Here is a 12,266-nt window from a genome sequence, read left to right as displayed (position 1 = left end):
CATTTGTCACTATCTAGAAATGACCTTATGTCTTGTGTGACTGGACCATTGCTCAATTTAAATCCTGGCTCAGTGGGGTGACTTAGCACCCCCTACTCTTGTCTCCCACTGAAATAAAAATCCCGTTTTCCCACACAATGATGGAGCGTTGTGCTGAGCTTGGTGATATCTCCACGCTGGAGGAGGGGAGCGCAGACATGCTTATGCCTCCCTTTTAGAAACCATCATTTCAGCAGGATCAATAGTACGCCCCACTCTCCAGCTGACAAAGTGCACCGCCTCCGTTTGGGGTGGGGTGGAGGGCCACGCTGCAAGGCACGTCCGTGCAGCCAGAGGTGAATGATAGCATGCTGCGTCAGACACTCCTCAATAAGATGCAGTTTTTGAGGAGGGCCGGTGGGTGGAGGCTGTCCTCAAGCAGAGGTTGCAGTTGCAGGGAACATACTGATGAAGCTACAGAAGTAGTTTCAGCTGTCAGGCGCTCGGAGGGTTTACGGCCTCACAAACCCGCCAGGAGATGAATAAAGATCAGCAGCCAGTGCAGCTTAAAAATATTCTTGCCGGGTTTGAATCGTCCTACACCTCTCTGACTGTACTGGAGGTTCAAATAGAATCAGGCTGCAGGTGAGAGCGCAGCTCATGTTTCAGTTGACGGCTTGCAATATAAAACCTGAACAGTCGCGTTTTGGGAAGCAAAAATGCTTGTGCAGCAGTACATCTCACGGCCTGAATTGGTGAGCATTGCATTGAGGTTTAGAATATCACAACAGTTATGAGTTCTCCAGGAGTTTGCTGCTCAATCAGAATTTTGAAGAAGTGCGCATCGATATGTATATAAAGTATATGCAATGATGACAACAGCGAGGGAGCACACCTTGGTTATTTTTGGAGCAGTTTCTTTGCTCCTGCGGGTGGAAGCAGCCCTGACTGGTTGAAGGAAAGGGAAGGTGTCGGTGGAGAGAGGTGCACCACTGCAGGACGGGGAGATGTGGACGGGACAGGATGTGTGGTGCAGTACGAGCAGCCCCTCTGCTCACATCGCTGCTCCTTCGTCAGGTTGCCTGCAGACTTGAATGCTGCATTGCTGCTGAGGCACAGCGAGCCAATCAGGAGTGGAAACTGCACACCAGGGAAGAATCTGAGGTGGAGAACAGACTCAGCGCTGCGCTGCCGTTCTCTCAGAACTGCAGACCCACAGATGGGGTTCCGTTAGTACTTTCAACTGGGCTGCGGGTTTCAGGTCACTGATGGGTTCACGGACATGGCGAAAAACAGATTTCAGCCCACTCAGCAAATTTGGTCTAAATATTCACTTATAATCTCTGAATATGGTTGGCTAACCCCAAAAATCCAAACCCAGGAAATTAGGTGCTGCTTTTAAAGATATTGATGAGTCATTGATCGCTATTCATGGGCTTGCTAGCAGCTAATTTCCTGAGGGCAGAGATCAGCAGGGGTGAGAGGTGAGATGGCAGTGAAACCAGAGAAATTCGAATTTTGTTGTATGGCAGAAGCGTTATTTTCCGAGACACTTCAACTGCAGCTGCTGACATTTAAAAAAAAAATCAAAAAAATCAGACAGATGGGAAAAATCCGCTGTGACATTTTCTGTAGGAAATTCAGGCTGACTGTCTGCTCAGATGATTAAAAGTTGTAGTGGAGGACAAGTCGGGCAGCACCGCAGAGAAATAAAAAGCTGCTCGCCGTTACTGCAGATAAAAGGTGCTAACTTCCAGACAGATGCTATCTCTCTAAGTGTTAAGGCTTTATAATATGCAGTTATTATTAAACAGAGGTATATTTATTGGGCACTTTGGTAACATGAGTGATAAAAACTTGAAGTGTCAAATCATCAAAGCCATGGGAACGCCGGTGAAAATACCTGCTGTGTTTTCTGTCTTCCTGGTACATGACTTAGATTATTGTGATTATTGTGTGCATCCCCCCAAACACATCCAATTAATGAGACAAATACAGAATTATTCACAGAATTTTCAAGTGATTTGATTTGCTAAAAACTTCACACACATAGCGGTGATACAGGACACATAAAAATGACAGTTTTATAACGTATTTTTAAGTGTCCAAGTTAAGTGCTGATGACACAGCGATCAATAATTGAATTATCTGAGCTCTATATTCAGTTTTGGGCTGGTAGCAGAAATTGGCAGAACAGCAGCCCAAACTGTAGGGAAAACTGCGATGGGAGTTCTTTAACGGCATCATCGACCAGCTTATATGAATTCTCTGACAAATCTGATGACGTATCGATTGATTCCGCAGCTGAAAGCACACCGACAGTTCCTTCATCCACCATTGTTGGTTGAGACACTGACCTTGTGTGACGTCAACACTGAGGTCGTGAAACCGGTAAGAAGGCCAGCGTTTTGGTGTGTGTTTGTTTTATTTTTTAAAACCCCTCTCTTTTCCCAGCATAATCATGAAATAAAGGCTTTGTTGAAAAATGTATTTATTATGAAGAAGAACAACAAATAAGGGTCTGGAACTCTTCATTAACGAGACACATGCTGTCAAAAAAGCCTGCGTCCAATATTTATACGAGTGGCAAGACACAATGGCTTTTATTTAGAAATGAAAAGAACAGAAGAGCTCGAGGGAGAGTTTGAAGGAGAAAGCAGGTGAGAAGCTGACGGAAGTGGGTGCTAATATAAATCTGTTGGTTCCAGGCAGCTTTGCGTAATGATATTTGACCTTGTTGTGTGTTGCTGTCAGAGAAGAGGCTGATAATCTGGTTTCAGCTTAACTACTGTCTTAAAATAGTAGAACATTTGATTGTGAATTGTAACTATTAATATAAGCTATATTTACATACTTTAATAAATAAATATTGCAGTCTTATTTGATAACTTACAAACATTCCACTGGAGGTTTGTCCTGCTGGAATCTTTATCCATTGAGGTCGAACAAGATGCTTCCCAGCAGAAGTCACCGGTTTATTTATGCGTATACCTGCATCCACTGGAGATTCACAGGGAGATCAGACTTCTAACCACCAGAGCTACACCATTCAAATCCTTTATTGCTAAAATCCTGTCGCGCTCCCTCAGAAACAGCACGCACCCATCAATCTTCTGGGCCTTCGTGCAGTCAGTTGAGGCAATCCTCCACCTCATCCTCCTCCTTCTTCTCCTCCTCCTTCTTCTCCTCCTCCTCCATTGAACATAATGGAGAATTCCTCTGAACTATTGAGTAAACAAGACGAGCCACTGAGCTTTAAAATCAATGTGTCTATTACCTTTTCCACAGAGATCAATGGAGGGGAGAAAACCAGCCAACTCCATTATCTACTCCTGTCAAGACTAGTAATCCCTGGATAACCTGTCTTCTCCTCAAACATTAACATCAGGGTCCTTTGGTGACAGCGGGTAAAGGAGGCCTACATCAGCGATGATAGCACCAGCATCTCTCATTATCCTTCAACCTGAACACAAACCTGGGCTCCAACCCGCCCCCAGCTAACATGGTAATATTAAGATAAGCAGCGAGCCGGGGGGGCCTATGTAGCCACATTAGCCAGGTAAAGCAGAGCGAGGTAATCTAATAGGACGTGTTATCAGGCCCTTCCTCATGGCTTATTCATCACAGGGGATGCCATTACTGAGAAGGGTGTAGGTGTGTGTGAGGGATATGCTGGCGGGGGCATTTTCGCTGGTGTCAGAGAGTACACAGGGAGGACAGGCGCTGCTGCAGCCCACCTCATGCACATTGCACATGCAGGAAGCAACACCGTCCTCTCCACTGGCAAGTCAAACTGTTATGGATGGCCACTTTTCATCTAACAGCGTGGTGGAGCCATGCTCTATTATTGATATAGCGATTCAGCAAAATGTGCCAACAGTGCTGGATCTCACAAGGGCAGATCCAAACTAATCAAGAAGAAAGGCCTTAATATAATACCAAACACTGATGTCCTTAAAACAAGCCTGGCTTGACGCGCTGCCTTCGGTGTTAATGCGCTGCAGGTGGGACAAAAGATCACATGGTTCAGCTCGGGACGCAGTGGCGACGAGGCCGCTGCACTGCTGCAGCGAGCAGCCAAGGATGTGCGAAAATGCACCAAATCTATCACGGAGCCGCCGTTTTCCAATTAAAAGCCATGTGACCCTCTGCAGTAGTGATGGCTGAAAGTTTGAAGCTAGCCGCTTACTTTAAGAGCTCACGTTCAGAGTTGCAAGGGAGGAATGTGGTCAGGCACTTGTGTAGTTCAACACAATGCAGGATGTCACCGGGGCAGCAGAGCATCATGGGCCAGCAAAGAAAAGACTACGGGAAGAGGTACTGCAGGTACAGTGATGACGACACTTTAGCTAGCCACAAGCTTTATGTGACATTCGGGTCAAACCGTGTCTCATCTGTAATAATTATTCATTTAAAACTTATTAACAAGTTCCTATCAAGTTTTTGGATGTTGCACCTGCAAGCTGTCCCTCACTCTCACGCCCCACAGCTGCGTTTGTTGTTGAGCGCCAATGAATAAAAGAGGATGGAGAGTTGCGCCTGTGCACCCAGGGCTCGCTGCTCTTCCTCAGGAGTGTTTGGATGGGGATGCAGGCAAGGAGGAGGACAAGGAGGAGAGGGGGAGAGGAGACTGGTGAAATGCGCGCACGGACGCAAGCCTGCACGCACGCACGCACACTGACCCTGGAGGCTGCGTTCCCCTTTAAAAAGTCCCATCCCACACAGATACGCAGAGCTCATGCAGGATCTGCTGCGGCAGAGGGGGAACACTGCTGAGCTGTGCAGTTTGTGCTGCCAGCACTCGTGCAAAGGAGGGGGGGGGGCGTATACTGGAGGAGGAGGAGGAGAGGGAGGAAGAGGAGAGAGAGTGCAAACAATGTCATTCTGTTCAGGAGGCAATGCTGCAGTCAACTTTGCCTCGCCACGAGGACACAGCACCGGCGCCCGCCGGGCTCAAAGTTTCGCAGCCGACCATCCGGACAGAGTCCTCCAGACCGGAGAGCAGGTACACAGTTCTTTCCTCTTCGCTTCCTTCCGCGCGCGTGTCTCCTATTTGTCTGCGACGCCCCTAAATGTGCTTCGCCGGAGTTGATGTCTGTGTGTCTGTGTGCAAGACTGCAGTGTGGAAGCTTCTCCTGCCTCCTCTGCACCAGCCTGAACCAGGCAGCCAGTCGGTAGCCAACGTCTCTCATCCATGTTTAACGCGTGGAACCGAGGCTGGAAATAGCAGCCGGCAGAGAGGAGCGTTTAAGACTGGAAGAGGCAAAAGTAGTAGAGGCAACTTTTAGATTTAATGGTGTTTGAGGAGAGAACAAACAGCCTGAAACCGTTTCTGGTGTGCGGGTTTATGTTTGGCAGCATGCTGCAAAGGCTGGACATGAGAAGCCGTGGACGTCGGTGGACGTCCTGCGTGTCTGTGTGCTGAAATGAGAAGGAGGCTACAGTGGCCTGCATGGGACAGCCGTGGCGCATTCATGAAGTTGTGCAGGACTTTTCTGCCTCACTTAAAGTGGACACCGAAGTCTTAGAGCAGCCCTGCGGAACACTTCTGGGCAGAGTTTAGAGGACGGAGGCTTTGGTGCAGTCAGTGAACTTGAAAAAGGAAAAAGGAACCGTGCCTTACTGCCTCTGCCCTCGGCCCTTTGACCTCAGGCAGGTGAGAAGCCTCCGCGTGTGTGAGGGAAATGAGGTTTGTGTGATGCAAACGGTTTGTTTGAGGTAACCCTAATAAGACCTTGAAAAGGCAATGCCGGCATCTCCTGCTGGAAGCATGGCAGCGGTCCAGAGCTTCTATTCCTGGTGTTGGGTCTCTCTCCCACTGCAGGCAGGTGAGTCTCAGCGAAGAGGCCGATCGCAAAGTCAACGCAAGGTTCCGCTGGGCGCCATCATCTCGGAACATCTGCAGTTCTTCTGCTCGCGCTTTTTTCTGAGGGTGGCGCAGCAGTGCCGGTGAAAGGAATTGCCGCACTCACCTGATGTCCCTTTCGCCTCACTTCTGCCCTCCCCTCCACCTCAGCCTTCATCTCCAACATCTCCACTGCACAGTTGCCCAGAAAACCTGTTCAGAGCCCAACACACACTTATACACTCGCAGCATCACTGCCACCAACCTAAATCCACTGGAGCATGCATGCAGCACACACACACACACACGCGCGCACACACACACACACACACACACACACACACACACACACACAATCCTCCTAGAGCAATATGCCTTAGTAGAGAGCCAGCAGCAGAACAGCCTTGTCCTGCAGCAGCAGCAGATTTCCTGCAGTGCTGGCCCCTAATAGCACACACACACACACACACACACACACACACACACACACAGAAGCACATCCTTCTCTCTGACTCAGACAATTGGTCATGTGATACAGTGATGGTAAAGTGATGGAGGGGAGACAGTCTCACTCTGGACTCAACTAAGATGGGTTGTGAGTAAAAAGGAAAGCTAAAGAAAGATGAGCACGCACCACTACCACCACGACCACCAACCACCATGATGGTGCATTGTCCCATTCCAGCACTCCAGTCCCGATGATGTAATCAATGCAGCAAGCTTTGAACTTGCAGGGCTACCCCCACCTTCTCTATGTGCCTCTCTCCCCCTCTCTCTCTCTCTCTCTCACACACTCACACACACACACACGTTTTGAGGTCTTATCTTTAGTCTGTGTCCCAGGTAGGATGATGAATAAATTACAATCTTGTGTATTGAAATAGCCATTTAAGGGGTCCGCTCGGTGCCTAATCAACCCCCTCTGAAAAAAAAATTTAAAAAAAAAAAAAAAAAAAATCAACGAACTGACTTTGACCAGTTTTTACTGGCACGGCGTCAAAACTTGGTTGTGCAGTGCAGTCCTGCATCACTTTGCATTAATTGGGTTCAGTAAGGGGGAAAGGCAAACCCACAGCCCCTCATTGAGAGTGTGTGTTCTGTTCTGAGTGCAACAGCACACTGACTTTGGTGCTTCACTGATAAGGTCACCGGGCTGTGGACAGCAGGCTGCAGCGGCACTGATGTACAGGGCGCTACGGTGCGATGCCAAGGCAGCCTGATTGAATCCATATTGTAGCCGTTGAGTTTTGCTGAGCTGGTTCCTGCCACTGGACTCAGAATCTGCCTAGTGATCAGCTGCATCATTGATGTATATACACCCCACCAAACACACACACACACACACACACACACACACACACACACTGCTAGTTGAAACAGTAGAGCTTCGCTGCATAATCAGCAGTTATGAATGCTGATGATTCTGCACATTTAATAGCTTCAGTCACCAGTGCACTGGTGCGCACGCTGTACACTGAGGCCTCTACTTACGAACGTCTCTACATGCGGAATTTTCAGTTTTACGAAGCGTCTCAAGGGGAAATTATTTCCTCTTGTTACGAAAGAAATTTCAGGATACGAAGGTCAAAAATACGCTACCGCTGCTACTCGCAGGTCGCGGAGTTTGGCGAACGCAAACTTGCTAGTAGCTGCTCTGCCATTGGCTATCGCCTAGCATTTTCCTGTCATCCCATTGGCTAGGAGGGACGTCAATCTGTACAAGTTTGTGTGTATCCCAGTGTCGCTTTCGTTTCACTTTTATTTATTATGGGTGTTTGTATGTTAGTCCATTATCTAGCGGTGTTACCACAAGTGTTAACGTTCGTTGCTAGTAATGACGGCTAATGTAGGATTAGCCTGTAATAAAGTTCATTTTGATCCTGGAGAAGCCTTGCATTGAATTCCTACATTTATTGTGCAGTAATCTAATTGTCACATGTATTTGTTACATGTTTTGATGCATTTTTATGATTTATAAAAAAAAATTATGTCCGAATTTTTGGGGACTTGAAACGGATTAGGGCATTTACATGGAAAGCGTGTCTCTACTTACGTAATTTTCAGGTTACGAAACAACTTCTGGAACGTATTTTGTAGATTTGTAAGTAGAGGTCCCACTGTATTTCAAACTTCCTAAGCGACCATACACTTTTCTTAAAATTCCTGGGATTCCGCAAATAAATCCCATGGAGTGTATCTGACATAACCCTTATTTGCCAAATCACATGATTTTAACCAAAAGGTCTTCCGCTTGCGCTTCATGGGCGCCTAGCGGCGGCTCTAGGTACTGCTCCTCCAATACCATGCAGAAATAGTAGAATCATTACATCAAACAGCAAGAAATACTGCAGCTATATTAGTTATGGGATTTAAGATACGCAATACAACTTGAAATAATTAAATAAAATTTATTGGAAATCAATTGCACATAAAATGCAGCTTAAAACTGAGGAAAAGCAGTATACATTTTGTAAATAAATAAAACTGCCTAAAACGCTATTGTTTTCAGTTTTATTACCTTTTATTTATTATTACATAATTTATTATTACAGACTCCAGCACCTGCTGGGGACGGACCAAACAGGAAGCAGTTATTTACGTCCTGTCATCTCACTAGTCCAACCATTTTAAAACTTCACATTTACACATTTTTATCTTACTGAATCCCTGTTTAAAGGAACTTAAAAAAAATCCATCTTCACTTTCACATAATGCCTGCGTGTGAAGCGCTGAGAGTTAAAGCTGTGTTTGCTAACAGGGCTGAGTCATCCTGGGTATTTTTTTCTGGGTTTCCCCCCTGTCTGATCCTTCTGCTCCTCCCTCTCCGATCCAGGAGCAGCCTCCCAGTCCAGCTGTTGGTGGCCTGCAGGAACATGCCTTGACTTGTTGCACTGGCTGAGTGCAACAAAGGGAGGAGAGCGAGAGAGAGACACCCGGAGGCAGAGAGAGAGAGAGAGAGAGCCTTGAGGTCAGCAGTGTGCTGGTTTGAGCCCTGCAACAGCAAGGACAGACTCCCGCTGATGTCAGACCCTCCCTGGACGGCAGCTCCTGGACAGCGGAGCTCCAGCGCTCCATCACTGAGAGGTGAGTGTTTTGGAAACTGTGTGTGACCTATAAAATTACACTACAGAAGCCATAATCTGCTTTGTCAGTAGTGTACCAGCACAACTAAAACAGCATCAGATGTGTACTTTAAAATGCTCGTTTAAGACGTTCTGCTCCAAAAACCTCCATACTGACTATTGCTGCCATGATAATACAAAAGGTCACACCGTGATGAACTGGCATGGACACTCAATTACCAATCGCAGTGACACACTGACCGCCACGCTGACGGAGCACCACTGGTGGCCTTTCAACACCACCCCAGGGAGTCGGCCGTCTTTTGGCCACGAGGGCAGCGTTCCACCACAACTAACTGCACACGCAACACCTGCGCGCTATCGAGTCGATCTGTGACGTTCATGGCTAATTGGCGTTTGTGATCTTGGACAGATTTGCTGTTACTGGGGCAACTGTGTTGTCTGGTAACCAGGTGTTTGCAGAAGTTAACAGTTACAGACCAGAATAAACGCCGGTGTCGTGTTGGCCGTAACATGATTGGAAGCATGACGCTAACGGTGTTGGTAGCCGATACCAAAAGGATGACAACAGCCATGATGTCACACAGTGTTTCTGCATCTGAAGGATTCAGGAAGGAGGTTCTGCTGTGTTTACTGCATGTGAAGATACGTAAATACTCAAACAGACAGGGAGTGTGTAATATAAAGAGTGACACCAGTTTGCTCAATCAGTGACACAAAATACAGCAAATACATTTAATTTACAGACTTTCTGTTTATTTTGAAATGGTGATGATGCACATGCTGCCTCAGCGTAGTTCAGAATAAAGGAAGACAACGGAACCAAAGAAAGTGTAAACATCACTGTTAACACCAGCGAAAACACAGATTCAAAAGTAAAAGATCAGAGAGATTATATATACTGGCGCCATTGATCATCCCCAACACCTCATCCCCTTAATAATGAACCAATATTAGATTAATTAGCAGACTGGAGAAGGTGCAGCCAACATTTAGCATCGCTGATTGGGCGTATCAGGTGGATTGATGGGTAAATGAGGTGGAAAATTATTCACTAACAAATGAAACACTACAAGCAGATGTAACAACTCATAATTACATCAGGCTTTGCCGCCCAGCCGTGAGTGTAGAGAACAAAGCTGCAGGAGCTGGGGCGCATATTCAACCACACTCCTCTAATGCTCGCACACTGACCCCTTTCAGAGGTTAATGCACAGAAAAACAACAAGATGGAATCCGATCGATGCAGCCGAGGCCTGAAAACACGAGTACGACGCAGCGATGCGTCACCGCTGCTCCGGCTGGGTGTCTGACGCAGCGGGGGCGGCCGACCGTTCCACTTCTGGTCGTTTCTCTGGAATTCCTCAACTCCGTATTGGGGATGACGTCAAGCTCTGGGCAGGAAGGAATTCCTGTCATGTGTCTGGAGCGGGTGGCACCAGGTTGACCAGAAAAAAGCTTTCCACCTCTGGGAAACAGGTCGCGAGGCGTGGCCATGTATTACTCGTCAATCACTCGTAGGGCCGACTCCTTCGCTGACAGGAGTCGTCAGACACTTGACGTTTTTGTGAAATTACAATGGATGATGGGTAAAAAAAAAAGAAAAAAAAGAGGATCCGGCTGCCACTAAAGTGAGGAATGCTGTTATACAACCAATGATGCGTCACAAACCACAGACCCGGGGAACTACAAATAGACCCAGAAGACAGAGCAGAGATAAAGGATCATCCATCTGTAATTTCTCCGCTCTTCCTCTCATATTTCCCTCCCTTCATTCATCTGCTGCAGGTCGCTCTCTAGTGTCCACGCCGTCCTGCCAGCAGAGTCCCGCTGGGAGAGGACACTAAGGGACGTTCAGCCGGCCCAAAAATAGCACTGCGGCGGACAAATGTAAGTGATACCGAAGGGGTTTAGGTGCACGGCCATGTGAACATAAAGCCACGAGCACACACGGGCACACGTATAAATAGATGAAAGGTGAATCGAACCGAGTTTCTGTTGCAAAATCATGAGTCATGACAAGTCTATTCTTAGTTCGGGGGGGTGTTTTTGTGTGCATTAGTGATGCTGCGGAACAGGAGACAGGACAGACACCAGTGTTTGCAGCCATGTTTTCGAGAGAAGTTTCGCTTCGACCCCAGAGCGACGAGCCCCAAATGCAGCTGATTGTTGTTCAATTATTCCTCAGATCTTCAGCTGCAGTTTGGACGCTGCCGGGGAAGTGCAGGCGGCGAGGGACGGCGGCTCCTGTGGGTGTTTCTCTGGCAGTGTCTTAGCTGGTTGTTGTGAGGAGTGAGAACGAAGCAATCAGCAAGTATACTGCCGCAGAAATTCTTCGCAATAAGAGCCCCCCCCCCCCCCCCCCCCCCCCCCACAGGGAGAAACGAGCGCCGCCCCCGCCCCCCTCCTCCTGGAGCCAACGCGGATCACGCTGCCATCGTGAAGAGAGTGGCCGTTTTCGTGTAGGTGGCCTCTACAATATTTACCACTGGAGCAGTTACAGACTTTAACCTGCCTGTGAGTTTTCCGAATCGGTCCTCTACTGCCCCCTTGTGACCGACACAGCGCCACTGCGTGCATTTATCCCACCGAAACCACAGCAGAATGTAAACGTTTGTAACTGTGTGTTGCATGTTTAATGGTTGTCTCACTTGTGGCCATTGGCCAAAACCTGATGCGCAAATAAAAGTTACACAATGAACAGTTCATTCGGTAGCTTGTTGTGTTGTACGCAAAACGGTGCTGCCGAGCAAACACATCACCTTTCGATTCTTAAGGTTCATGTGTGTTGGTTTTTCTTTTATGAGGTTTAGTTTTCCACCTGACTTGTTGCCTTCCATTAACACAGCGTTTTCTATTAGAAACTGTAGCTGAATGCCTTTTTAGTGATAGATGCTGCGAGATAAGAGAGCGGCTGTAACGCGGCTGCTTAAAACATGATTCACATCCCGTTTGGTGCTTCATCGCTCTGCAGGTCAGTTGGCTTGTTTGCCTGTAGGAGGAGGTGCAGTGAAACAGACTTTTGTCTGCAGCTCCTAACAGGGTTGTGGGTCTGCTACTGTCAGGATATGCAGATTACTCCTATTAACAGCTTCCAAACTGCTTTTTTTGCTGTCTCATGGGCTTAAATATGACTCAGCAAATGGGAAACAATTAGGGCTCAACAGAATGAATCTGCCCAGAAGAGGACCGGGCTTGGTTTAAATGTGACAGGAGCACAAATACGCTGGCGGAAAATGGAAAATTAACTTCTGTAGTGACGTGGATGCCTGAAAGGACGGTCATTCATGAAATGGAGTGCCGACCTTAAAACCACTGAACGCTGTGAGGTGTGTCCAGCTTGGTGAGCTGTCCTTCAG

The 12,266-nt window shown here is 47.5% G+C and overlaps 1 long non-coding RNA gene across 1 annotated transcript; it reads left to right on the top strand.

Moving 5' to 3' along the window:
• The first annotated feature begins 4,740 nt into the window (after positions 1-4,740).
• On the top strand, positions 4,741-11,265 carry LOC115249161 (uncharacterized). Its single transcript, XR_003887863.1, has 4 exons — positions 4,741-4,984; positions 8,658-8,908; positions 10,696-10,797; positions 11,096-11,265. It is a non-coding gene; the product is annotated as an uncharacterized lncRNA (long non-coding RNA).
• Positions 11,266-12,266: the final 1,001 nt, after the last annotated feature.

This window comes from Takifugu rubripes, chromosome 3, assembly GCF_901000725.2.
Source record: "Takifugu rubripes chromosome 3, fTakRub1.2, whole genome shotgun sequence".
Lineage (NCBI taxonomy): Eukaryota > Metazoa > Chordata > Actinopteri > Tetraodontiformes > Tetraodontidae > Takifugu > Takifugu rubripes.
This window is presented reverse-complemented; position numbering and strand designations above follow the sequence as displayed.